This window comes from Acinonyx jubatus, chromosome B1, assembly GCF_027475565.1.
Source record: "Acinonyx jubatus isolate Ajub_Pintada_27869175 chromosome B1, VMU_Ajub_asm_v1.0, whole genome shotgun sequence".
Taxonomy (NCBI): Eukaryota; Metazoa; Chordata; class Mammalia; order Carnivora; family Felidae; genus Acinonyx; species Acinonyx jubatus.
This window is the reverse complement of record NC_069382.1, coordinates 147,489,407-147,514,293: the sequence shown is the minus strand read 5'-3', so window position 1 is coordinate 147,514,293 and position 24,887 is coordinate 147,489,407. Positions and strand designations below refer to the sequence as shown.

Genomic DNA, 24,887 nt, shown 5'->3' with positions numbered 1-24,887 from the left:
ACATGATTTGAGATCTGAACTAGGAAATAAAGCTGAAATATTTTATTATATCAGTCACTAAACAAGGAAATTACCAAAGACTTATGAGAGTGAGCCAAAAGCACTTAGTAGCCAATTGAAAGGCTCCCACTGGCCAAATATGGAGCAATAAGAACTTCAAGAAAAACTGCAATGCATTTAAAGACATCAAATATATTTAAATGCATTTGCATATAATGCATAACATAATGATACTTAGAAAAAAAAAGCAAAATGAAAATAACCTCACTTGTCACTTTGGGAAGATGCCAGGTTTTGAAATCATTACTTAGAAAATTGGTAAATGGGGGCGCCTGGGTGGCTCAGATGGTTAAACATCCGACTTTGGCTCAGGTCACCATCTCGCAGTTCTTGGGTTCGAGCCCTATGTCAGGCTCTGTGATGACAGCTCAGAGCCTGGAAGTCTGCTTCAGATTCTGTGTCTCCCTCTTTCTCTCTGCCTCTCCCCAACTTGTGTGCTCTTGCTTAGTTGCTCTCTCTCTCTCTTTCTCTCAAAAATAAACATTAAAAATTAAAAAAAAAACTGGTAAATGAATGAAAAGAAATCAAGCAAATATTCTTCCTTTCCAATGTTAATTAACTTTAGGGTAAACAAGAATTGAGGGAAAGTTTCTCTTTGTAGACAGTTAGTTTCCTAGTGTTACCATAAAAAAAATTATGCAAACTGGGAAGCCTAAAAACATAAAAAACTTACTCTACATAAGTTCTCGAGGCCAGAAAACCAAAGTCAAAATATTGGTAAGGCCATATTCCCTCCAGAGCCAATTTTCCTTTTCTTATAAAAACACCAGTCGTATCAGATTAAGGGCCAATCCTAATGAACTCTCTTTTTTTTTTTTTTTTTTTTTTTAAAGAAAGAGAGCACAAGCAGGGGAGGGGCAGAGGGAGGAGAGAGAATCTTAGGCAGGCTCCATGCCCAGCACCAAGCCAATGCAGGGCTTGATCTCACGACTGTGAGATCATGACCTGAGCCAAAATCAAGAGTGGGACACAAACAAATGAACCACCCAGGCACCCCATAATGAACTCATCTTGATTACATATGCAAAGATGCTACTTCCAAACAAGGTCACATTCACAGGTACAGGGATTGAGGTATACAACTCAATCCAGAACATACACTATTTCAGCTAATAAATGAGAATAAATGAGGAAATAAAATATCATCATTCTGCAACTCTTAATGAAACAATGAACCTAAACAATGATGATCAATGACTGATATTATCCAACACCTAAAGAGGCCATTATGGTTCTGGTAGAAGGAGCCAGTCATTGAGAAGTTTTGTCCAAAATTCTAAACTAAATATGTTCAAACCTCTATTTCTCACTACTAATTTTTAGCAAATTCAGGCATCATAGAAACAATTTTAAAGAACACCACAGGGATGCAACTAACAAAATTCAGACTGTGGGAAATTATACAAGACAAAAAACTGATTTTTTTTCTGGTAAATAAATTAAGGGAGATCTATAGATTTAAAGAGATTAAAGAGAAAACTCACACAATTGCATATATGCTCCATATTTCAAAACTAATTTTACCAAATAAACTATAAAATATAAAGGAATAAAATATTAAGAGATTATTAAATTATTAACTAAAGGATTAAACTTATAAAAGATTAAAGAAATAACTAGTTGTAAATACCAATTTTACATATTGACTGGATATTTAATAATGTTGAGGAATTAATGTCAATTTTTCAGAAAAGATTATGGTCTATGTTTATGCTTAGGAATAAATAATTCAGATCTCTGGTGACACATTCAAAAATATTTATAGATGAAATGTTATGAGGTTATTAGATTACTTCAAAATTATTTAAAGGGAAAGAGAAAAATTAGCAAGTATAAAAATAAGTTAGCCATAAAATGATATTTTTTTTAAGCCAGTGATACATTCATGGTGGTCTATTTTCCTATTCTGTCTACATTTGTGTATGTTTGATATGTCCCCAAATGAAATATTTTCCAAAAACATATATGTAATATATGAACTATAAATTCAATAATGAGGACAAAAAGCTAATCAATAAAGTCCAAAAACAAATTAATGGCTGAAAGATTAGATTGAGGAACTCTTCAGAAGATACTGGGAAGAAAGAAAGTGACACAAACAAATGTTGAGAGGTGCGAAGGATGAAAGAATTTTCAGCATTTATATAAGAGACGTCCCAAGAGTGAAGATAAAATGACTGATATTTGAATAAATAATGACTAAGAACTAAAGATGTGAAACACAAAAGTTAAAAGAAAAATGGAATACCAGACAGGAGAGATTATTAAACAAATTTTCAAACAATAAAAATATCCATATTAGACACATTATATGAAATGTAACAGTATCAAAAAGGAAGAAAAAATTGAAAAGCTTTTAAAGAAAGATCACTCATAAAAGATAATTATGGATTAAACTTTTTAATAATAACAGTCAACAAGACATCTGAGCAACATGTTAAAGTTTTGAAAGACAATAAATTTCAACATGGAACTTTATATTGCAGTTAAACTATTATTTAAATTTTGTGTCTATAGATTTATCTCAATGTAATCATATAGTATGTGATCTTCACATAAGTGACATTCTTCTTTCAATTAGCAAAATATTTTCAAGGTCCATCCATGCCTTAGTATAGTTCAGTATTCTATTTCTTTTTATGGCCAAATAATATTCTACTGTATAGATTCACCACATTGTGTTTATCTGTTCATTGGTTGACGGACATTGGGTTGCTTCCACATTTTGGTTATTATAAATAATAAATTTACACTTAATTATATATTTTGATGATGATGATGATGATGATGATGATGATGATGATGATGATAAATGCTGCTGTGGACACTTACGTTCAAGTTGTTGTATGGAAATATGCTTCCATTTGGCTTGGATAAATGCCACAGAGTTGAGTTTCTGGATCAAATGGTAACTCTATGTTTAACTTTTTTTGAGAGAGAGAGAAAGACAAAGAAAGAGACAGAGTGTGAGCTGGGGAGGAGCAGAGAGAGAGACAGAATCTGAAGCAGGCTCCTCTGAGCTGTTAGCACAGAGTCCGACACAGGGCTCAAACTCATGAACATGACATGACCTGAGCCGAAATCAGACGGTTAACCCACTGAGCCACCCAGGCACCCCACTATGTTTAACTTTTTGAGGAATTAACATGGTTTTCCAAAGTGACAGCACCATTTTACATTCCCACCAGTCAGGGTGTGAGGGTTTTAATTTCTCCACATCCTGACCATGTCTTTCATATTATCTCTTTTCCATTGTAGCCATCCTAGTGGGTTTGAAGTGTTATCTCACATAGGTTTTGATTTCCAAATCCCTGATGGTTAATGATATTAAGAATCTTTTCATTTATCTATTTGTCATTTGTATATCTTCTTCAGAGAAATTTCTAAACAAATGTTTTGCCTAAATTTTATGTCATTTGTTTTTTTGATTTTGAGTTCTAACAGTTCTTTAAATATTTTAGAGACAAGTCTCTTATCAGATACAAGATTTGCAAATATTGCCTCCCATTCTATAACTTATCTTTTCACTGTCTTGATGCTCTTTGATGCACATTAATGTTAATTTTAATAAACCTTGATTTATCTGTTTTTGTGTCATATTGCTTGTAGTTTTGATGTTGTATTTAGAAGCCATTGCCAAATCTAAAGTCACAAAGATTTACACAAATAATTTTCTCCTAAGAGTTTTATAATTTTAGTTCACATGCTTAAGTCTGTAATCCAGTTTTAGTTAATTTTTGTATTCAGGATGAGGCAGGAGTCCAACTTCATTCTTTTGCATGTGGATAGCCATTAGTCCCAGGATGATTTGTTGAAAAGACTATTCTTTCTCCTTTGAATTATTTAGGCACCTCTATTGAAAATCAATTGACCTTAAATGTAAAGGACTCTATATTCCACTGATCTTAATGTCTATCCTTATGCCACTACCACACTGTGTTGATTACTGTTGTTTTGCAGTAAGGTTTGAAATTAGTTATGTAAGTCCATCAAATTTGCTCCATTTTTCCAGATCATTTTGCCTCTTGGATCCTTGAATTTCAAAATGAATTTTAAGATCAGTGTGTCAGTCTCTACAAAGAATAAAGTTGGGATATTGACTGAAATTGCATTGAATCTGTAGATCAATTTAGGGAGTATTTTCAGCTTAAAAGTATCAATCCTCTATAAACATGAGATGTATTTCCATTTACTTAGATGTTCTTTCATTTATTTCAGCAATGTTTTATCACCTTCAGAGTATAAATTTAACATTTCCTCTTTTAAGTTTATCCATAAGTGTTTGTTTTAGATGCTATTTTATTTTTTTAATTTTTCTATTTGAGTGTAGTTGGCACACAATGTTACATTAGCTTTGGGTGTACAACATAGTGATTCAACTTCTCCATATGTTATCTATGCTCACCACAAGTGTGGCTATCATCTGTCACCATACAATACTGTTAACTAGCACTGACCATATTCCTTTTGCTGTAAATACCTATTTTCAAACAATTCCAAGAAGAAGAAGAAGAAGAAAGAGGAGGAGGAGGAGGAGAGCTTCCAAATACCTTCTACAAAGCCAGCATTACCCTGACACCAAAACCAAAGACATCACAAAAACAAAACAAAACAAACAAACAAAAAAACACTACAGGCCAAAATCTCTGATGAACATAGATGCAAAAGTCCTCAACAAAATATTATCAAGCTGCATTCAAGAAAACACTAAAAGAATCATTCACCAATATCAGGTGGGATTTATTCCAGGGATGCAAGATAGATCAATATTCACAAATCAATCAACGTGATATACTACATCAACAAAATAAAGGATAAAAATCATATGATCATCTCAATACATGCAGAAAAAAGAATTTAACAAAATTCAACATCCATTCATGATAAAAACTCTCAACAAAGTATGTTTAGAAGAAACATAATAAAGGCCATATATACAAAATCCACAGCTAACATCATATTCAATGGCGAAAAACTGAAAGGATTTCCTCTGAGATAAAGAACAAGGTAAGGGTAGGTGTTCATTCTCACAATTTCTATTTTGCATAGTACTGGAAGTCCTACCCACAGCACTCAAACAAGTAAAAGAAAAAAGAAGCATCCATACTGGTAAAGAAGAAGTTAAACTGTCACTATTTGCAGATGACATGATACTATAAATAAAAAACACTAAAGACTCCATCAAAAATATATCAGAATAAATGAATTCAGTAAAGTTTCACAATACAAAATTAATACCCAGAAGTTGTTAGTGTTTCTGGGGCACCTGGGTGGCTCAGTTGGTTAAGCATCTGAGTTTGGCCCAGGTCATGATCTCGCAGTTCATGAGTTTGAGCCCCATGTCAGGCTCTAGATTAACAGCTCAGACAGAGCCTGGAGCCTGCTTCACATTCTGTGTCTCCCTCTCTTCTCTGCCCCTCACCACTCATGCTCTGTCTCTCTCTCAAAACTAAACAAACATTAAAACAGATATTTTTAAAGAAAAAAATTATTAGTGTTTCTCTACACTAATAATGAAGTAGCAAAAAAGAAAAATTAAGAAATCCATTTACAATTATGCTAAATAGAATAAAACACCTAGCAATAAACTTAACCAAGGAGCTAAAAGGCCTGTACTCTGAAAATTATATGCTATTTTAAGTAAAATTATGTTCTCAATTTCACTTTTGGGATTGTTCGTTGTTAGTGTATAGAAATACAGTTGACTTTTGTATATCAATCTTGAATCCTCTAAACTTGGGGGACTCATTTATTACTACTAAAAGTTTTAATGAATTCCTTATATTCATTATCATGCCATCTTTGATTAGAGAAAATTTTACTTCTTCTGTTCTAATTTGAGTGCCTGTCATTTCATTTTGTTGTCTAAAATTTCTCTGCTAAAATCTCTAGAACAATATTGCATAGAGGTGGCAGGAGCATACATCTTTGTCTTGCTTCTTATCTTAGGGGTAAGATATTCAGTCTTTTACCATTCTGTGTGATCTTAGCTGTGGGTTTTTCACAGATAGCTTTTATCAGGTTAAGGAAATTCTCTTATATTCCTAGCTTGTTGAAAGAGTGTTGGATTTTGAGAAATGCTTTTTCTGCATTTAATAAAATTATCAAGTTGTTGTTTTTTTATTCTTTATCTACTGATATGATGTATTACATTCAGATGCTAAACCAACTTTGCTTTCCTGGGATAAATCCCACCTGGTCTTGGTGTATAATTACTTTTCCTATATTCCCAGATTCTTTTGCTGGCATTTTGTTGAGCATTGTTTCATCTATATTCAAAAGATATGGATCTACAGTTTTCCTTTTTGTTGTTGCTTTTGACTGTTTTCTTATCAGAACAACTTATATTCTTAATACAAAACTTTAGATGCCTTCCCATTAAGATAAGGCAAATACGATATGTCCTCAAATAGCATTACTGTTTAACATAACATTCGAGGGCTTAGGCAACTCTTTATTATAATAAAAGGGTGAAAGAATTTTATGAATTAAAAGAAAATAAATTTAACTTTTGTTGTTTGCAGATGTTATCATCATTTATGTAGACACTGAAGTATGCCAACTGTTAAAACTAATATGAATGCTCAATAATATTGCAAGCTGCAAATCCAACCTAAAAATGAATACTATTCCTATATACTAGTAATGGCTAACTGGAAAATCTTGTGCAATCTGAAATATCATCCAAAATAGCAACATAAAATTTAAATAATCTAATAATTATGTAACAGTCTTTTAAATCAATCAGGGGAGCCTGGGTGGCTCAGTCGGTTGAGCGTCCAGCTTTGGCTCAGGTCATGATCTCACAGTCTGTGAGTTCGAGCCCCACGTTGGACTCTGTGCTGACAGCTCAGAGCCTGAAGCCTGCTTCGGATTCTGTGTCCCCCTCTCTCTCTGCCCCTCCCCCACTCATGCTCTGTCTCTCTCTGTCTCAGAAATAAATAAACTTTAAAAAAAAATTTAATAAATAAATCAAAACTCTATTAAAACACATGAAATTAGCCTACACTTTGATTTAAAAAGCATATCATCTACAGATACATATCACATATATAGAGAGAATGACAACACTTACTAGGTCAATTATCTCAGATTAGTTCACATATTCATTGCAATTTTGATCAGTATTATAGTCAGATCTTTGGAGGAATTTGGCAAACCTATTCTTAAATTTATATGGAAGGATAAATGCTATTAAATAACTAATTCAACTTAGAAAAAGAAAAATACAGAGATGAAACATTTTACCAAATATCAAGGCAGACAATAAATGCCATAATAATAAAAATAATTATCATGCTTACTCAGGAACAAACAAAACAAACAATGGTACAAAATAAAGTTTAGAAATACAATCATAAATTTTACTTCCACATTTAGATATTTTATTTTTAGTTATTTTATTTATTTATTTATTTATTTGAGAGAGAGAGACAGAGCGAGACAGAGAGAAAGAGAGAGAGATGAGGGGCAGAGGAAGACAGAGAAAGAATCTTAAGCGGGCTTCCTGCTAAGCGTGGAGACCATCATTGGGCTAGATTCCACAAGCCTGGGATCATGCCGAGTTGAAATCAGGAGTCAGACACTCAAATTACTGAGCCACCAGTTGCCTCCTATATTTAGATCTTTAATCAAACTGGAAGACTTTATTTAGGGTGCCAAGTAGGCATTTAGCTTTATTTCTCTGCATTTATTGAGAAGGTTTGCCCTATACCATCCATCAAACAATCTGTCTTTCTCCTACTGGCAACTGTGTCATATATCAGACTTTTACATACACATGGAATATTAACATATAATCAATTTGTAAACAGGAAAAGATGGAAACATTTGTAAGTTAATGACAGCTTTCTGGGGTTTGATATTTTTACTTCAAGGGCTCTATCTCTGTAAAAAGTTTATTAAAATATTCAAGTATGTACAATATGAGCAGAGGAATGGAAAACAGACATTTTTCCAAAGAAGACAGGCATATAAAAGATCCAATATGCATCTTGCAATATGCAAGATGCAATATGCAATAGGCAACAGGTATATAAAAGATGGTCAACATCACTAAACATCAGGTAAGTGCAAACTAAAAACATAATGAGTTATCTCCTCACACTTATTAGAATGGTTATCATCAAAAAGACAAGAGAAAACAAGTGTTAGTGAGGATATAGAGAAAAGAGAATACTTGTGGACCATGGGAAGAACACAAATAGGGCAGCCACTGTGGAAAACAGTATGGAGATTCCTCAAAAACAGTAAAACCAGAACTACTATATGATCCAGCAATTCTACTTCCAGATATATATTTTAAAAATACTAAAATAAGAATTCAGAGATATATCTACATTCTCATGTTCACTGCATTATTTATAATAGACAAGATATAGAAACCACCTAAGTGTCTATCAATGGGTGAATGGAGAAAATAGATGCAGTATATATATATAATGAAATACCTTTCAACCATGAGAAAGAAGGAAATCTTGCCATTTATGACAATATGGATAGATCTTAGAGGCATTATGCTAAATGAAATAAGCCAGACAGAGAAAGACAAACACTGCATGGCATCACTTACATGTGGAACCTTAAAAAAAAAAAAAAAGTGTCAAACTCTTAGAAACAGTGGTTGCCAGGGACTGTGGGGTGGAGGGAATAGAAAGGTTGGTTAAAGGGTACAAAATTTTAGCTATAAGATAAATATAATCTAGGAATCTAATATAAAACATGGTGACTATAATTGATAACACTGTATTATATAATCAAAATTTGCTAAGAAAGTAGAACTTAAATATTCTTAGCAAAAGAAAAAAAGATAAATGTGTGAGGTGATGGATAAGTTAATTAACTAGATGGTGGGACTCCTTTCACAATATATATATCTAGTTACCATATGTACACTTTTTTTTTTTTTTTGGGACAGAGAGAGACAGAGCATGAACGGGGGAGGGGCAGAGACAGAGGGAGACACAGAATCGGAAACAGGCTCCAGGCTCCGAGCCATCAGCCCAGAGCCTGACGCGGGGCTCGAACTCACGCACCACGAGATCGTGACCTGGCTGAAGTCGGACACTTAACCGACTGTGCCACCCAGGCGCCCCTGTACACTTTAAATATCTTACAATCTTATTTGTCAATGATACCTCCATAGAGCTGGAAAAAAAATTTCAAGCAAGGATAGCATTGGGATCTCTCTCTCTCTCTCTCTCTCTCTCTCTCTCTCTCTCACACACACACACACACACACACACACACACACACACACACCCCCAGTAAAATGAGGTAAAATGATACCAGAAACTGAAAAGATAATATTGTTAGAAGTGGAGGAGAAACACTGAAGTATTCCCCAAACTGAGAAGCCATTTTGAGACCAGTTTTATTCAGGGTAACTAAGTGACAGGAGTGGGGGTTGGTATCAGCTGGAGGACAGTCCATGGCAGCTGCAGTTATTTTCCACAAAGCCCAGACCTTAATCCACACATTTTATAAAGAGGACACGCATGGTAGTGAGGGCAAGGGTTTCCACCTGCACCTCAAAGGACTTGCATGCACCTAATAGATGGCTAATCTTTAATTAGATCCTGTGGCACCACCTGTGCATTAGGAAGGGGCAACACTACGTTATCTCTAACAGATTCATGGGAGGCCAGAGCAAGCCTTCTTTGTCCCATCCTCAGCAGGCATTTCTAAGGTACACATACTAATCTTCAAGGACCCTGGAACACGGAGCCCCAAGAGAGGTGGCCAAGCAAACATGAACAAGATTGAGGGCCAGAGATGGAGTCAGTATTGTTACAACCCTACGACTGTCAAGAGAGTACTTCCAATTCATTTATTCAAAGTTCTTGTTAAGGAAAACTATATATAAACCTTTTAGGATTTGATTTTTTTAAAAGATCTTGAATTAGATATAAGTGAAAGTAATGTCTTTTATTGAAACATCTAACCTCTAACATCTACCACAAGAGAAGAAAATCTGTTCTTGCATTCAGTAGCATGTATCAAGTATATTAGCTGAATCACTATATTCTATTCCTGAAACCATCATTATACTGTATGTTAACTAACTTGGCTTTAAATAAAATTTAAAAAATTAAAAAGAAAAATTAAAAAAAGAAAAAGAATGTCCTAGCTTTAATTGATTCATCTCTAAAATACCAGAGTATCACATCACAAGATGGTGCAAGGAAAGGAAGTTACAGATGAATGGTGTCAATATAAAACAATCGATAAGCATGGAGGACTAGATTTCAGGAGAGATCCAAAATAGCATACAAACTGTACGGTGAACTCAAATTCAATATCTGCAGGGGTCTATAACCCAATATAGTGGGTGGGAAGCAGAGGAAATTTTCAAGAAATGGCAACATTTAGAGCTGAGCAAGTGACAATAGGACCCAGAAACCACAGAAAATGAAGAAATGGTGACAAAGGAAAACTATACAGTGTCACAGCCCTAACCTAGCGTAGTGACGTCCTGCCAGAAGTGAATGAAAAAATAACAAAATCAAAGCAGAAACCCAACCACGTGAATTTGGAAAATACAATGGGGATTACAAAAGCCTTCCTATCAGAGACTATAGGGTCCCAGGATTAACTTTATGCACTACAAACACCAGGCCTATTACAGCACGATGAATAACAGCCTCCACTATGGCTGGCCATGGACTTCCTAAAGCACAGACTGCCATCAGGGGTGGAGAGAATTGGCAACACTAGGTCTGCAAGCCAAAAACAGCAAGGACTGCAAAGGCTAAGGAAGGTGGAATTCTATAACAAGGTAAACCATACCAACTGTATTTCAGTGAAAGGTTTATCTATCCAGATATTTTATTCTACCTGAACAAACACATAGAATAACCTTGAAATGTGCATTAGTTCAAGTCACATGTTTCTAAATATATATGACATAAAGGTGACCAATAGCCAAACGATAGATTGAACCTTCACTGTTGGTTATGGACATCTTGGTGCTATGGGAAAAGATAATTGTGACTGTCTTACACATACTGTGTTGTACTCAAATAATCTGTAAGTGCCTCCTCCATATATAAAAAAAAACAGTCCACCTAGGAAAGAATAAAATTGGTGTACCATCTACTTTTGGAAATCCATTTTCAATTATTTTATAGTGTCTTTGTGCTGTAACATTTTTTATATTAATTCTGAATGAAATCAGAGCGAACAACAGGACTGTTTTAAAAAAGTAAATGTACAACCTACCAAAGGTGATTCTCATGTAATTGACTTTGACTTTCTAGGGAGGAAATATTTTACTCATTTAAAAATTCTGATTTGAGCTCCATTTCCAACTCAACGGGAAGATCACAATTTGGATGACAAGACCACCCATCAGAAAACCTCCCTTTGAATACTTGTTCCACAGGCTCCTGCTCATTGAGTTAGAAAAAGGAAGCCTAGGAGTACAATGACCTTAACTTCTAGAGAAGGGGGTTCTGAAGCCTTTGAGCACATACTAAGTTGTCAGTTCGCTGAATCATAAGTGAATCTATATCTCCGTATCTTTGCAATAGACTTATTTAATATTGTAAAAAGAGGAATCATGGAAAACATTTTGGGAATGAGATAGAAAGAAGGACTACTATATACCTGCTTTAAAAAGGGGTTCTGGGGGCACCTGGGTGGCTCAGTCGGTTGAGCATCTGACTCCGGCTCAGGTCAGGATCTCGCAGTTTGTGAGTTCGAGCCCTACATCAGGCTTGCTGCTGTCAGCCTGTCAGTACAGTCTATTTCCGATCCTCTGTCCTCCTCTGTCTGCCCCTCCCCTGGTTGTGCTCTCCCCCAAAATAAATAAAAAATTTTAAAAAGGGGGAGGTTTGATAAGAAGATCAATACAGATTTAGAAAACTATTAAAACTTCAGCTACAAAGGAAATGAAAAACGTGAATTGTCTGTATTCCTGCCATCTCCTCATCCATCCATCTTATAATAGCCTTATTGCAACTAGACATAGGGTGATGAATGCAGAAATGTCAGACAGAAAGGAACATATAAAGATAAAAGACTAAAGGGGGAGAAAAAAACCCCACACAACAAAGAAGTGACTGCATGTTGCTTTTGTCATCATTTTGTTTCCAAAAGCTGCCTGGATATGAGTTAAAAGCCAGAATTCCATAAAGACAGAAGCAATCCACAAAAGAACCCTAATGTGTCTGAAAAAAAAAAATTATAATACAGAAAAAAAATGGATAAAGCTACCACCAAAAGGTTCTCTCTCTGTCCCTTTAAAGTAAAGCTCTAAACTCACACACTGAAAGCTTTTATTTAAGGATCTCAAAGCACTTTACCAGGAAGTAATTATCCTAGCATTTCCTACTAACAGTTGAAAACTTGGAAATCTTGAGACTCAAGTTCAGTAGTGTCTTCAAGTCCTATAATGCAGAAATATAGAGTATAAGTTACTTACTTGAGCACCATAACCATCAATAAAAAACCTATTGTTGCTTTGCTTCCCTCTGCTTTAACCACTCTTTTCTTCCAAACAATTGCTCATTGCAATCTGCCAGAGATTGGGGGGGGGGGGGGAGGGACTCACCTCCTAAAGAGTCTTTTCTCTGCCAATACATTAACCTTGCACACCAAATATGTATCCTCTGTTACACTATAGATTTTAGTAGAACCAAATTGCACAGAGAAGAATATCTCACTGCTAAAAAAAAAAAAAAAAAAAAAAAAAAAATCCTAAAGCTCATTAGCGATGTTTGCAAGGACTCTGCTCCTTCCAAATTTTCATTGATCCATAATACAAATATTTAAATAGACTTTCTTTTCCGATTTTACTCCTCCTAATTACACAAGAATTATCTTATGTAAAAAACAATAGTAATAATAATAATAACACTGTTCTATTTTTTCCCCAAGTAGTACAACATATCCTCTTAAAGGGAATTTTTTTTAGGAAAAATTCATCGATTTGTAATATTAATAGAGAGTCTTCCACAAGAGACTGAATATAATTAGTTGAAGTAAAAGTTCAATAGTAAGGGGATACATCTCTGCACAACAGAAATAGAAGTCTCTGGAGCTTCTGGAGAATATCTAGGACTGAAGTGTAAGAAGGGAAAAGGGAGAGAAAAGAAGGGGAAAAGAAACCAAGCTGGGGACAACAGTCTGTGGATTATGAATTATTACTCATTCCTAAAATCTCACTCCTCAAAATAACTTCACCAAAGTCAATTTGATTGTCCACCCTAGAAAGTAAATGAAGGCACTTGTCATTGATCCCCTCCACTGCACCAAACCCATCAGATGGAGAATCAGAATGAAGATGAAGCATGGTTGGGGCAGTGAGGAGAGAAGAATGGAATTAAAACTGAAACTGAATTGAGGTTGTTGCTTTTCATTGATAGGAAAAAATAAATACAACTATGGATCTTAATTATAGTGGTAATGAATAGACAAATAAAAAGAGAATGCACTCTTTCCACCCAAGGATCCAGGAAATAAAAACAAATCTGAACAAAGGAAATTTTATCTCCAATCAAAAGTGGGAAAGAAATAAAGCACGGTAAGTATGAATACAAAATAAAGTGTTAGAAATAAGTCCTGACTTACATTAATTATAATAAGTAGAGTTAAGCTCACTTTTTTTTTCATTTTTTTTAATGTTTACTTATTTTTGAGAGACAGAGAGAGAGAGATAAACAAAGAAAGAAAGTGTGAGCAGGAAGGGTCAGAAAGAGTGAGGGAGACACAGAATCTGAAACAGGCTCCAGGTCCTGAGCTGTCAGCACAGAGCCCAATACATGGCTAGAAGGCAGGAACCGTGAGATCATAACCTGAGTTGATGTTGGATGGTTAACCGACTGAGCTACCCAGGTGCCCTGAGTTAAACTCACTTTTTATGAAATAAAAACTTTCAAAATAATTTTTTTACAAATAAATCCAACAATGTTATTCTAGAAGTCTCAATAACAAAGAAATAGATGTAAAAAGATGCAAAACAAATGGATGAAAATATATGTTAAGTAACATGTACCAGCCAAAATATAATTTAAGGTAAAAAAAATTCCATAAAAGATAAAGATGAGCATTTCACCCTGGAAAAAGAAACAACATGCTAATAACTTAATAATCATAAATACAGACACTCAATAATAGGGCCTCAAAACATGCAAAGCAAAAACTTAAATACCAGGAATAAATTAATCTTTAGTTTTAGTAGAAATTCAAACACATTCATCTAGAAACTAACAGATTGGGATGCCTGGGTGGCTCAGTCGGTTAAGTGTCCCGACTTCAGCTCAGGTCATGATCTCGAGGTCCGTGAGTTTGAGCCCCACGTCAGGCTCTGTGCTGACAGCTCAGAGCCTGGAGCCTGCTTCAGATTCTGTGTCTCTCTCTCTCTCTCTGACCCTCCCCCATTCATGCTCTGTATCTCTCTGTCTCAAAAATAAATAAACATTAAAAAGTTTTAAAAAAATAAAATAAAATAAAACCAACAGATCAAGCAAAGAAAAAAAAAAGATTAGAAGCATATCTTTATGATTTTTTATTGAAGTATAGTTGACACAATGTTACATTAGCTTTAGGTGTTAGAATTATATTTTCAACTTTGACCTAATGAATATATCAAAAAAAGTAGGTCCAGTAAACATAGAATGTACATTCTTTTCACATACACAGAATATACTCAAAAATCCATCATGAATCAGGTTAAAAAGTAATCTGATGAGGTAAGCATTACCTAATGCTAAAACAAGACAGAAAAGAAATCTATAGACCAATATCTCTCATAAAGAGAGACGCAAAAATTACCAACAAAATATTAGCAAATTGAGTCCAACATGTATAAAAAGAATCATGCATCATGATCAAGTGGGATTTGTCTCAGGTATACAAGGCTGGTCCAATATTCAAAATTTAATTACTATCATCCATTACATCAATAGGCTAAAAAAGAAATGTCACCATATAAATAGATGCAAAAAAAGCATTTGACAAAATCCAATACCCACTCATGATAAAAACTTTCATGATATGAACTAGGAATAGACAGGAAATCCTCAATTTGATAAAGAAAATCTACAAAAACCTATAGCTAACATCACACTTAGTGGTGAGAAAATCAGAGCTTTCCCGCTAGATAAAGAACAAGGCAAAAAATGTCCTCTCTCATCAATCCTTTACAACACCATACTGAAAGTTCTGACTAATGCAACAAAACAACAAAAGGAAATAAAAGATATACAACTTGGCAAAGAAGAAATAAAACCAGCATTGTTTTCTGCAACTATCACTACAGATGACATGATAATATATGTAGAAAATGTGAAGAGATCAACAAGAAACTATTGGAACTAATAAGTGATTATAGCAAGAAGTGAAGGATACAACATTAATATACAAAAGTCAATCACTTTCCTATTTGCCAGCAATGACCAATGGAATTTGAAATTAAAAACACAAGGGGCGCCTGGGTGGCTCAGGCGGTTAAGTGCCAACTTTGGCTCAGGTCATGATCTCGAGGTTCATGAGTTCAAGCCCCACATTAGACTCTGTGCTGACAGCTCAGAGCCTGGAGCCTGCTTCAGACCCTGTGTCTCCCTCTCTCTCTCTGCCCCTCCCCCATTCTCTCTCTCTCTCTCTCTCTCTCTCTCTCTCTCTCTCAAAAATAAAATAAACTTTAAAAAAAATTAAAAACACAATACCATTTACATTAGTACCCACAAAAATACTTAGGTATAAATCTAACCAAATATGTACAGTATCTGAGGGCAACTACAAAACTGATAAACAAAATCAAAGAATTAAATACATGGAGAGCTATTCCATGTTCACAAATAGGAAGACTCAATATTATCAAGACATCAGTTCTCTTCAACTTCATCTTGGGATTCAATGAAATCCCAATCAAATTCTCAGCAAGGTATTTTGTGAATATTGACAAGCTAAGTCTAAAGTTTATACAGAGAGGCAAAAACCCAGAATAGTCAACACAGTGTTGAAGGAGAAAAAGAGGACTGAGGCTACCTGACATCAGCATTTACTATAAACCTACAGTAATTAAGAGAGTGTGGTTTTGGTGCAAGAACAGACAAACAGATCAGTGGAACAGAAAAGAATACTGAGAAATAGACACACATAAATGCAGTCAACTGATCTTTGACAAAGGAGCAAAAGAAATATAATGGGAAAAAAATTGACTTTTAAATAAATGATGCAGGAACAACTAGACATGAACATTAATAAAAAAATGAATCTAGACACAGACACTACACTCTTTGTAAAAATTAGTTCAAAAATAGATCACAGGCCTAAATGTAAAAATAAAAAAAACTATAAAACTCTTAAAAGACAAATAGGAGAAACCTAGATGTCCATGCATAATCCGTGAAAGAAATCACTGATTGGCTGGACTTCATTAAAATTAAAAACTTCTGCTCTTTGAAAGACACTGTAAAAAGAATGAAAAGACAAGCCATGGACTGGCAGAAAATATTTGCAAATAGCATATCTGACAAAGGACTGTTACCCAAAACATATAAAGACCTTGTAAAACTCAACAAGAAAACAAATAACCCAATTAAAAATGAGCCAAAGACCTTAACATATACCCCACCAAAGAAGATAGACAGATAACAATGAGTACGTGAAAAGGCCAACCACATCACATGTCAACAGGGAAACCCAAATCAAAACAAGAAACAGCCAAAATCTGGAATATTGACCAACCCTAAAAGTTGGTGAAGAAACAGAATATCAGACACTCTCATTCATTGCTGGTGGGAGTTACAAAATGGCACAATTTGGAGGACAGGTTGTTTCTAACAAAACTAAATAACTTTTACCATGATATGGCAGTTGTGTCCCTTGCAGTCACTGAAAATTTTGAAAAGTTATATCCGCACAAAAACCTGCTCACTGATGTTTGCAGCCACTTATTCATAACTGCCAAAACTCAGAAGCAACCAAGATGTCCTTCAGTGAATGGGTAAACTATGGTGCATCCACACAGTGGAATACTACTCAGCACTAAAGGGAAATGAGCTCTCCTTTGAAGAACACATGGAGGAATTAATAAGTGAAAAAACAATCTGAACAGGCTACATACTGTCTGAATCCAATTATATGACATTTCTGGAAAAGGCAAAACTATGGACACCGCAAAAAGGTTATTACCTGCCAGGAGTTAAGGGGTGAAAGGAAGACTAGGCACAGCATAATTTTCAAGGTAGTGAAACCATTCTCTATGATACTACATTGATACATGCCATGGCACATTTGTCCACACCCATGGAAGGTACAACACCAAGAGTGTACCCTAATGTAAACTATGGACCTTAGTTGATAATACCGTGTCAAAGTAGGTTCATCAGTTCTAACCAACGTTCCACTGCAGTGAATCCTAGAGGCCCAATCCTCCAAATGCCAATGTCCAAGGCTGCATACAGAAACGTGATGTGCAATGCCATCCTGAAATCATCAAATAAGGTGTGTCAGGCCAGCAGAGGACCAGAATGGCAGCTTACCTGATAACACCCGGGGTCTGGAAGCTTCGGCCACCTTCCAAGGTCAGTCAGCATTCTCCTCTTTCTCGTGTTCGTGCAGCCCTGTGTATGGTCCCCTCCAAACCCCACTTGCTCTACATCCACACAAATCACAGGCAATGGAGGCAGGTTGGGCTGAGGTCTGGTCCCGGTGAGTGGAGCGTGAGGTTTCCCTGGGAGGCAAACAGGATGTAGTTGGAGCCGGCGGGGTCTGCATTGTGGCTCTGGGTGTGTGAGGGGCAGTAAGTGTGATTCCAGATGGAAGGGCAAGGAGAGGAAAAGCTGAAATGAGCAGAGCAACAGAGGCAGCTGAGAGAACGGCAGGAGAGGGCCCCAGCCACTGCTGCTGACACCACTCTTCCCAGAGGAAGCCTAATCTCACGGGATCTCAGAAGATCTGTGGGGACTGGATAAGAAACACCTGAGTGCCACAGGTGCCAGAGGTCTCTCGTCACAGACTCATAGTTGAGGAGTCCAACACATGGCACCTATCAAGCAAACCCCAGTCCTCATGGACACCTCCCCAAATGCCCTAATCAGAGTCACGATGCGGTGGTGTCTCACCCCACGGGCCCAGTCAAGCATAAGGGACCAAGCTCTAGCCCAAAAGCAGTTCAGGGGCAGGACTACCAGAAATCGGAATGGGGGAGTGAACTGCTCATACTTGCAGCGCAAGCCTCTCACCTTCCAGAGACCAAAGGCACCGGGATGGTAACCCAGGCTGCTGGCACTGAACCCTGGGTCCCCAATCCCATGTCTGCGAAGGTCCAAGGCCACAGAAACCTGAATGCACAGTGCCAATCTGAAATCGGGAACGTCAGGCCAGCAAAGGTCCTGAATGGGAGCTCATCTGGTAATACCCGGTACTGTCACGGCTTTGGCCGCCTACCTCAGTCTCCAAAGCTCCTCGTCCTTCTCCTCTTCCTGCAGACCTGAGAATGGTGCCTTCCAAACGGGACCTGCCCCTACCACAGACTGTGTCACCCTCGCCTGTTAAGGCCTCCAATAGCTACTACAGTTTAAAACAATTAGAAATCAAAAGGATAGCAAAAGAAAATGAAATACCATATAATTGAAAACCCATTATCCTATATCCCCAAATCAATGGGTCAGAGTAAATAGCTCATATTATGAAATACTTAAAGTATCATGAGAGGACTGCACACCATAATTTTGAAAGCAAAGTTACATATATAAAGTAAAATGTAGATGAAAGCATCTAATAGGGAATAAAATGTCTAAAATTAGTTGAGCATTCAACTCAAAAATTAGAAAATAAGCAATGGAAGATTTTTTTGCAATAATACTTTTTAAAACTAGGTAAGAAACCAATAATTAAGATAAGAGCAAAAATCAATGAAATGGAAAAAGAAGAGAAAGGATTAGCAAAACTAAATCTATTTTTAAAAGGCAACTAATAAGGCAATTCTCTAGTAAGATTCATGAAGAAAAAAGAAAACACTGATAAATAAGCAAGATTCAGAATGAAAGAGGGAAACTCACTGCTTATAAAGCAGAGATTTTTATTATTATTATTATTATTATTATTATTATTATTATTATTATTATCAATCTTTTGATTGCCAAGATTGGCCAGGAAATATTTCCTAAGAAAAAGGACTAGACAAGGTAAGTAACCATTAAAAGTAATAGGATAATTGGGGCACCTAGGTGGCTCAGTCGGTTAAGTGTCTGACTTTGGTTCAGGTCATGATCTCATGGTTTGTGAGTTCAAGCCCTCCATCATGCTCTGTGCTGACAGCTCAGAGCCTGGAGCCTTCTTTGGATTCTGTGTCTCTTTCTCTCTGTTCCTCTCCTGCTTGCACTCTGTCTCTCTCTCTCTCTCTCTCAAAAATAAATAAAGACTAAAAAAAATTGTTTTAAAAAAAGGTAATAGGATGATAGATGAAAACATCTCTTCGAAAGTCTCCACCCAGATAGTTTATCCAGGCAGTTTTTACTAACCATTCAAGGAACACATAATAACCTACAGCTTTTATAATTTTTTTCTAGAGTACAGAAATAGAGACAAAGTGGCCTCTAATTTTTATAAGACCAGTATAACATATATGACAAAATTAGACATTTAAAAAATTGATGTTTTAAATCATTTCCATTTGTGAATATATTTACAAAACTTCTATGTAAGGATTACCTAAATGAGTCCAACAGTATTTTGTAGACACTAGAAGTTCTATTGTTTTTATAAATTATACTAATTTTACAAATTTAAAGATGCTCCAAAATTAGGTAACTTATTCGTTACAGTAAATGATTAAAGGGGAATAATATGTCATTTCAAATAATGTAAAAATGAAAATATTCAATAAAATGTAACTTTTACTTATTTTTTAAAAACTCTTAGCAAAATAGACAAAGAGGAAATCTTTAACTGTGTTCAGGTGCCTAGAAAAACATACTGCAAACATCATGCATGCTTCATGGAGACCAATACAATCAAACAAGATAAAAAGAGACTTAAATATTCAAATAAAGGATCAAAATGTCATTTCAAAAAGATAGGATCATGAATATAGAAAAAAAGGAGAATCAATGGATAAACTTCTACAACTAACAACAATGTAGCAAAAAGAAACTTAACGTCATACAAAAAAAAAGCAAAGTTACTCTATGCCAATAGTTACTATTTAGAGTAATATGCCAGTCATAATAACAATAAGATCTGTAAGGGTCGGATTTAACCTAACAAAAGCTTTTACAAAGCCATTCTGGAAAACAGGTAAATGGCGTTAAATGGCATTTAATATACATCCAGATAGACCAAAATAGGTGGAGAGATATCCCATACACATGAATCAATGAATGAATGAATGAATAGAAATTCATTCAGCAATTATTTATTGAGTTCCTGCTGTGTCAGACTCTCATCTAGCTTGCAGCAGTGAAAAAGAAAACGAAGGAAAATTTGTATCCTCATAGATTATATATAAATATATAACTACATGAAGCCTATAATAAAATAAATATGTCTATTTCTGCCAAGTTAGCCTTCACATTCAGTGGCAAATGCAGTCAAAACATTTAAAGAGTTTAAAGGAATTTACCACAGGACCATATTGTCATAGTTTGTATTCCACATGAATGGTGACCCTTGGACTCACGCGATGTAGCAGTCATAATTTGCAAATTTTAAAATAAAAAAGAAAGTTCTAAAAATAACCGTATAATTCTGAATAAGGAGAGAAAATAGCAGATCTTAAATCAACAAGATATTAAGATATTTCACAAGGCTATAGTAATTAGGGCAGTGTTATAACAATAGGAAAGAAGCCAGATCTAGAAACAGATCCATGTGTGTGCAGAGATCCATCCATGTATAGTTATCATATCCACTTTACACCAATGTGACTCACAAACATGATAATTTAGACAACATGAAATGTTAGAAAGGACTGTGGGGTTATGAATTATTGGGATCATTTTGAGGTACACGAGTTTGATAGACTAGTGAAACCAAGTATATGCACACCCTGTGCCCTACTCCACTTTTGGCATCTTTTTTTAAGTTTTTATTTAAATTCCAGTTAACACACAGTGTAATATTAGTTTCAGGTGTACAGTGTAGTGATTCAACACTTCCACACATCACTGGGTGCTCATCAGGACAAGGGCAGCACTCCTTAATCCCCATCACCTATTTCACCCATCCCCCCACCCACCTGTCCCCTGGTAACCATCAATTTGTTCTCTATCACCAAGAGTCTGTTTTTTGGTTTGCCTCTCTCTCTTTTTCCCCTTTGCTTGTTTGTTTTGTTTCATAAATGGAAGCATCTTTAACTATCCAAGTTGAAAGATAAATAAAATGTTGTGTTAGGTATGATTGCTAAAATTACATATATCAACATAGATCTTAGAAACTAAAGTTTTGTGAAAAATATCAGATGTAGAATGAGAAGTACATCAAAATGCCACTGTAGGAATGTTTTAAATACATAACATATATATTAAACATATTAAAAACATAAAGTATATTACATATTACCATACATTTTATGATATGCATTTGTATAAAAATAAGGACACAGAAGGTAGATTTGCATGGAAAGTAGATGTGAGTGGGAAATTTTATACAAAAAGATTTTTTGTTAATTTAACGGAGAAACACAAATAAAGTCTATTGTACTCATGAATACTTGCTCGAGTGATATTTTGGCACTGAAAAATCAATTAAAGAGCTAGATTTCACCTTGGAGCGATACACTGAAGAACAAAAACAAAGTAAGAAGAAAAAAAAAACTGAAGAGTTCCAGGCTACCTAAGTTTTTCATTGCCCTCTCTACACAAAGCATAAACAGACATACTGATAAAGGCTCTGAATTTCTACAGACCATAGAATCGGAGAATTGAAGTCACCATTCTCAGCTAAGTAACACAAGGCTATAGTAGCTCCCAGCTGATGTCACACATTTATAACAATCAACCTTTTATTGAGGGCAAAGGCTGTGTCTTCATTTAGTTAATCTCATGAACTCACAGTACGTTTCTTATGCATAAGATATTGTGCTAGAAGTTGATAGAAAGAACAGAAATGATGTTTTTTTAATTGAACCTGTAGAACTTTAATTTGTAGAATGTTCAAAATTGCCTCACATGCTACATATCGATCACACTCAGAGAAGTTAAACGATTCACCCAATATCCCACAGTTAATAAAGGGAATGAAAATGAGAAGTAGAAATGCCCAAAGTTCTGGGCAATTTACATAAATACTAAGGATCGGATCAGAAGAGTAAATTCATAGCAGTATTCTAGTTAACAGCAAAAACGAAATACACAGTATTCATGGACATGAATATATTGAATGATGTGAAGACTGTGGGAAAATATGATATTGGATGGGAACAAAAGATAGACACTGCAGAATTTTTTAAAAAAAGGAAAAAGACTATAAAGTATGGCAAAGACATATCTACACTAGGTGACCTATTTTTCTCTATGTCTGATGTAAATAGTTTGATGTCACTGGGCTACCTTGCTTATACTCAACCTGTCATCACTTGAGTGCTCTTTCAGCACAGGGCCTAAATCAGCACGGTCTTTTCTAAGTCAGAAAACACCACTGTTCTTTATCATGAATCACAGCTTTGAGGTTACTGTGGTGACTTTGTCTGGGCAGTAGTAATTACATTATCAGTGCCAGCAATAATTATTCAATTAATCATCTAATTGTCAAGGAACCCAAATTTGGGATCAATAGTAACATGAGGTGCTATTTTTCAACTTTCCACCAGGAGTTTGGAAACTATGGATTTATTGGTGAGGAGGTGAGCACCAATTGAGAATGAACAGTAGTCTCAGCTTTCATCATGAGCAGACTCTGGGGCAGCATTTCCATCCTTTGGATGGGAAATAGAAAATTTTATTCTCATTTCCAGCTCTGCCCAGGGCCACAGGCAGAAATGTGAAGATTATTGTTCTCCAAAAAAGAGACATGAATATAACCACAGGCCAACAACATCATTAGCCTCCCATTCAATACCCCGGTAATGATTGATGGGAAAAGGGAAGCTTTAGTCTCCTGGGATTGTCCAGAGTGGCTCATGACAGGAACAGCATTATTTCAGCCAGCCATAAATCACCAATGTTACTACAGTTCTCTTGAAAACCTGTATAGCCATGGTCTCAAGAGTTTGCACAGTGAGTCTGCCTTGCATTTTAATATTGGCATTTTGATTCAATCCCTGAAAGAGGTCCTGGTACAATAGGAATTACTTTAACTTCCTTACTATCCATAAAAGTTTATTCCACTTGATGTCTTTAAAGTTTGATGTGTTTAAAGTTCTAAGCCAGGAGTTTTCATATTTACTTTAAGGGATCTTTATTTACTTCTTTTCCTGTATTTAACTTCTTATCATGGTGTTCTACAGCCCAAATTAGAAGTAAAGTTTACTTCTGAAGAATGTATTTAGGATATTTGGGCCTAAATTAGAGTATAGGGTACTTGTCTTAAATGAAGTAACTTTTTTTTTAATTTCCCAAAAAAGAAACAAATAACAAATTTTCCATAATGTCAGAGGTGAAAAGTATCATTTGTGAGTAGTAAACATATTTTTCCCCACTAAGATGCTACAAAAGTGATAGAAGAACTGATGGCCTCGTGGATGGTAATTTTGTTTGTTCTGAGGAACAAGTAAAATATGATGGCTAGGTGGAGCCCCTAAAGTTGTTAACTGAATAAATGGGGGGAATCATGTAGGAAGGAAAGACATCTAGTACAAGAAGGAGGTAAGAATAAATGTGTTTGCTTCCTTTCCTTCCCCAAATCCCACTGAAATGACAGAAAACATAACCAAAATTAATTCAAATGCTCTTTAAAATATAATTACCCAGGCAAGTAGTTATGAGAACTTTCTGGAAGAGAGAGACAGAGCTTCTGGCATTAGCTAGATGGAGAAATAAGAGCCCAGAAAAATGTAGGCCAAAGACATAAAAGATCTGAAAAAAATAAGAGCTATTCTTTCCAACAGACTTCTGGATTAACTTCTCACAGAGTCATCAAGTACAGAAGGTGAAAGCAAATTGTGGGTAATTAATAATTGTACCAATGGAAATTCTGAACTAGTAGTTCTACTTCTCATGTAGGGGAGATGGATGGAGATGTGAACCGCAGTTTCGCCCTGGACAAATACAAAAGAAAAGGTCTATAAATAAGTAAAGCTGATGGATCAGTTATTTCCTAGCATGAATTTATATTAACACACACACACACACACACTCATATACTTATAAAAGAGGAGTTTGTCATTCTCTGTTTTATAAAACGGGACAATGTTGTACAAAATTTTCTGAAGCATTGAAATAAAAAGTGGCTCTATTTTAGGATATAAGATGCCGGGCATGTGCCATAATTCAGAATATGTGAAAGAATTTCTAGTGAATAAAAGTTTTTATGTAATTAGTTCAAGTAAAATGAAGAACTACTATTCTAACCATTGCATCTATTTAACAGGACTCACTGGTTGATTTTTAAGAGAAGCTTTTTAACTAACTGTGACATGCCATTCAATTAAGAAAAAATTAAAACTGCAAGTTTTACCAAAGAATAAACCTTGAGATTATTAAATGTGAATATCATATAATTGTAAGCTTGTTATAATGCTCAAGATTGCAATTGTGAGCTAAGAAAAAACTCTGGGTCACCATGATGGCATAACTGCCAATGTCTCACTCTTCCATTGCAACGGTTGAAGAATATAGTTTGAAATTATACAACTAAATCCATGATGTATATCACATAGCCTTCATTTAGGTGCAAATAACATAATCCCAGCTAATGGTAGGCAAAGTGATAAAGACATT

At 35.4% G+C, this 24,887-nt stretch overlaps 1 long non-coding RNA gene across 1 annotated transcript in view; it reads right to left on the bottom strand.

Moving 5' to 3' along the window:
• Positions 1-24,887, bottom strand: part of LOC128314539 (uncharacterized) — a 165,915-nt gene that overhangs the window by 129,274 nt on the left and 11,754 nt on the right. Inside the window, exon 2 of the long non-coding RNA XR_008296292.1 lies at positions 17,550-17,740. This is a non-coding gene — a long non-coding RNA (uncharacterized LOC128314539). The remainder of the gene's footprint in view (positions 1-17,549; positions 17,741-24,887) is intronic.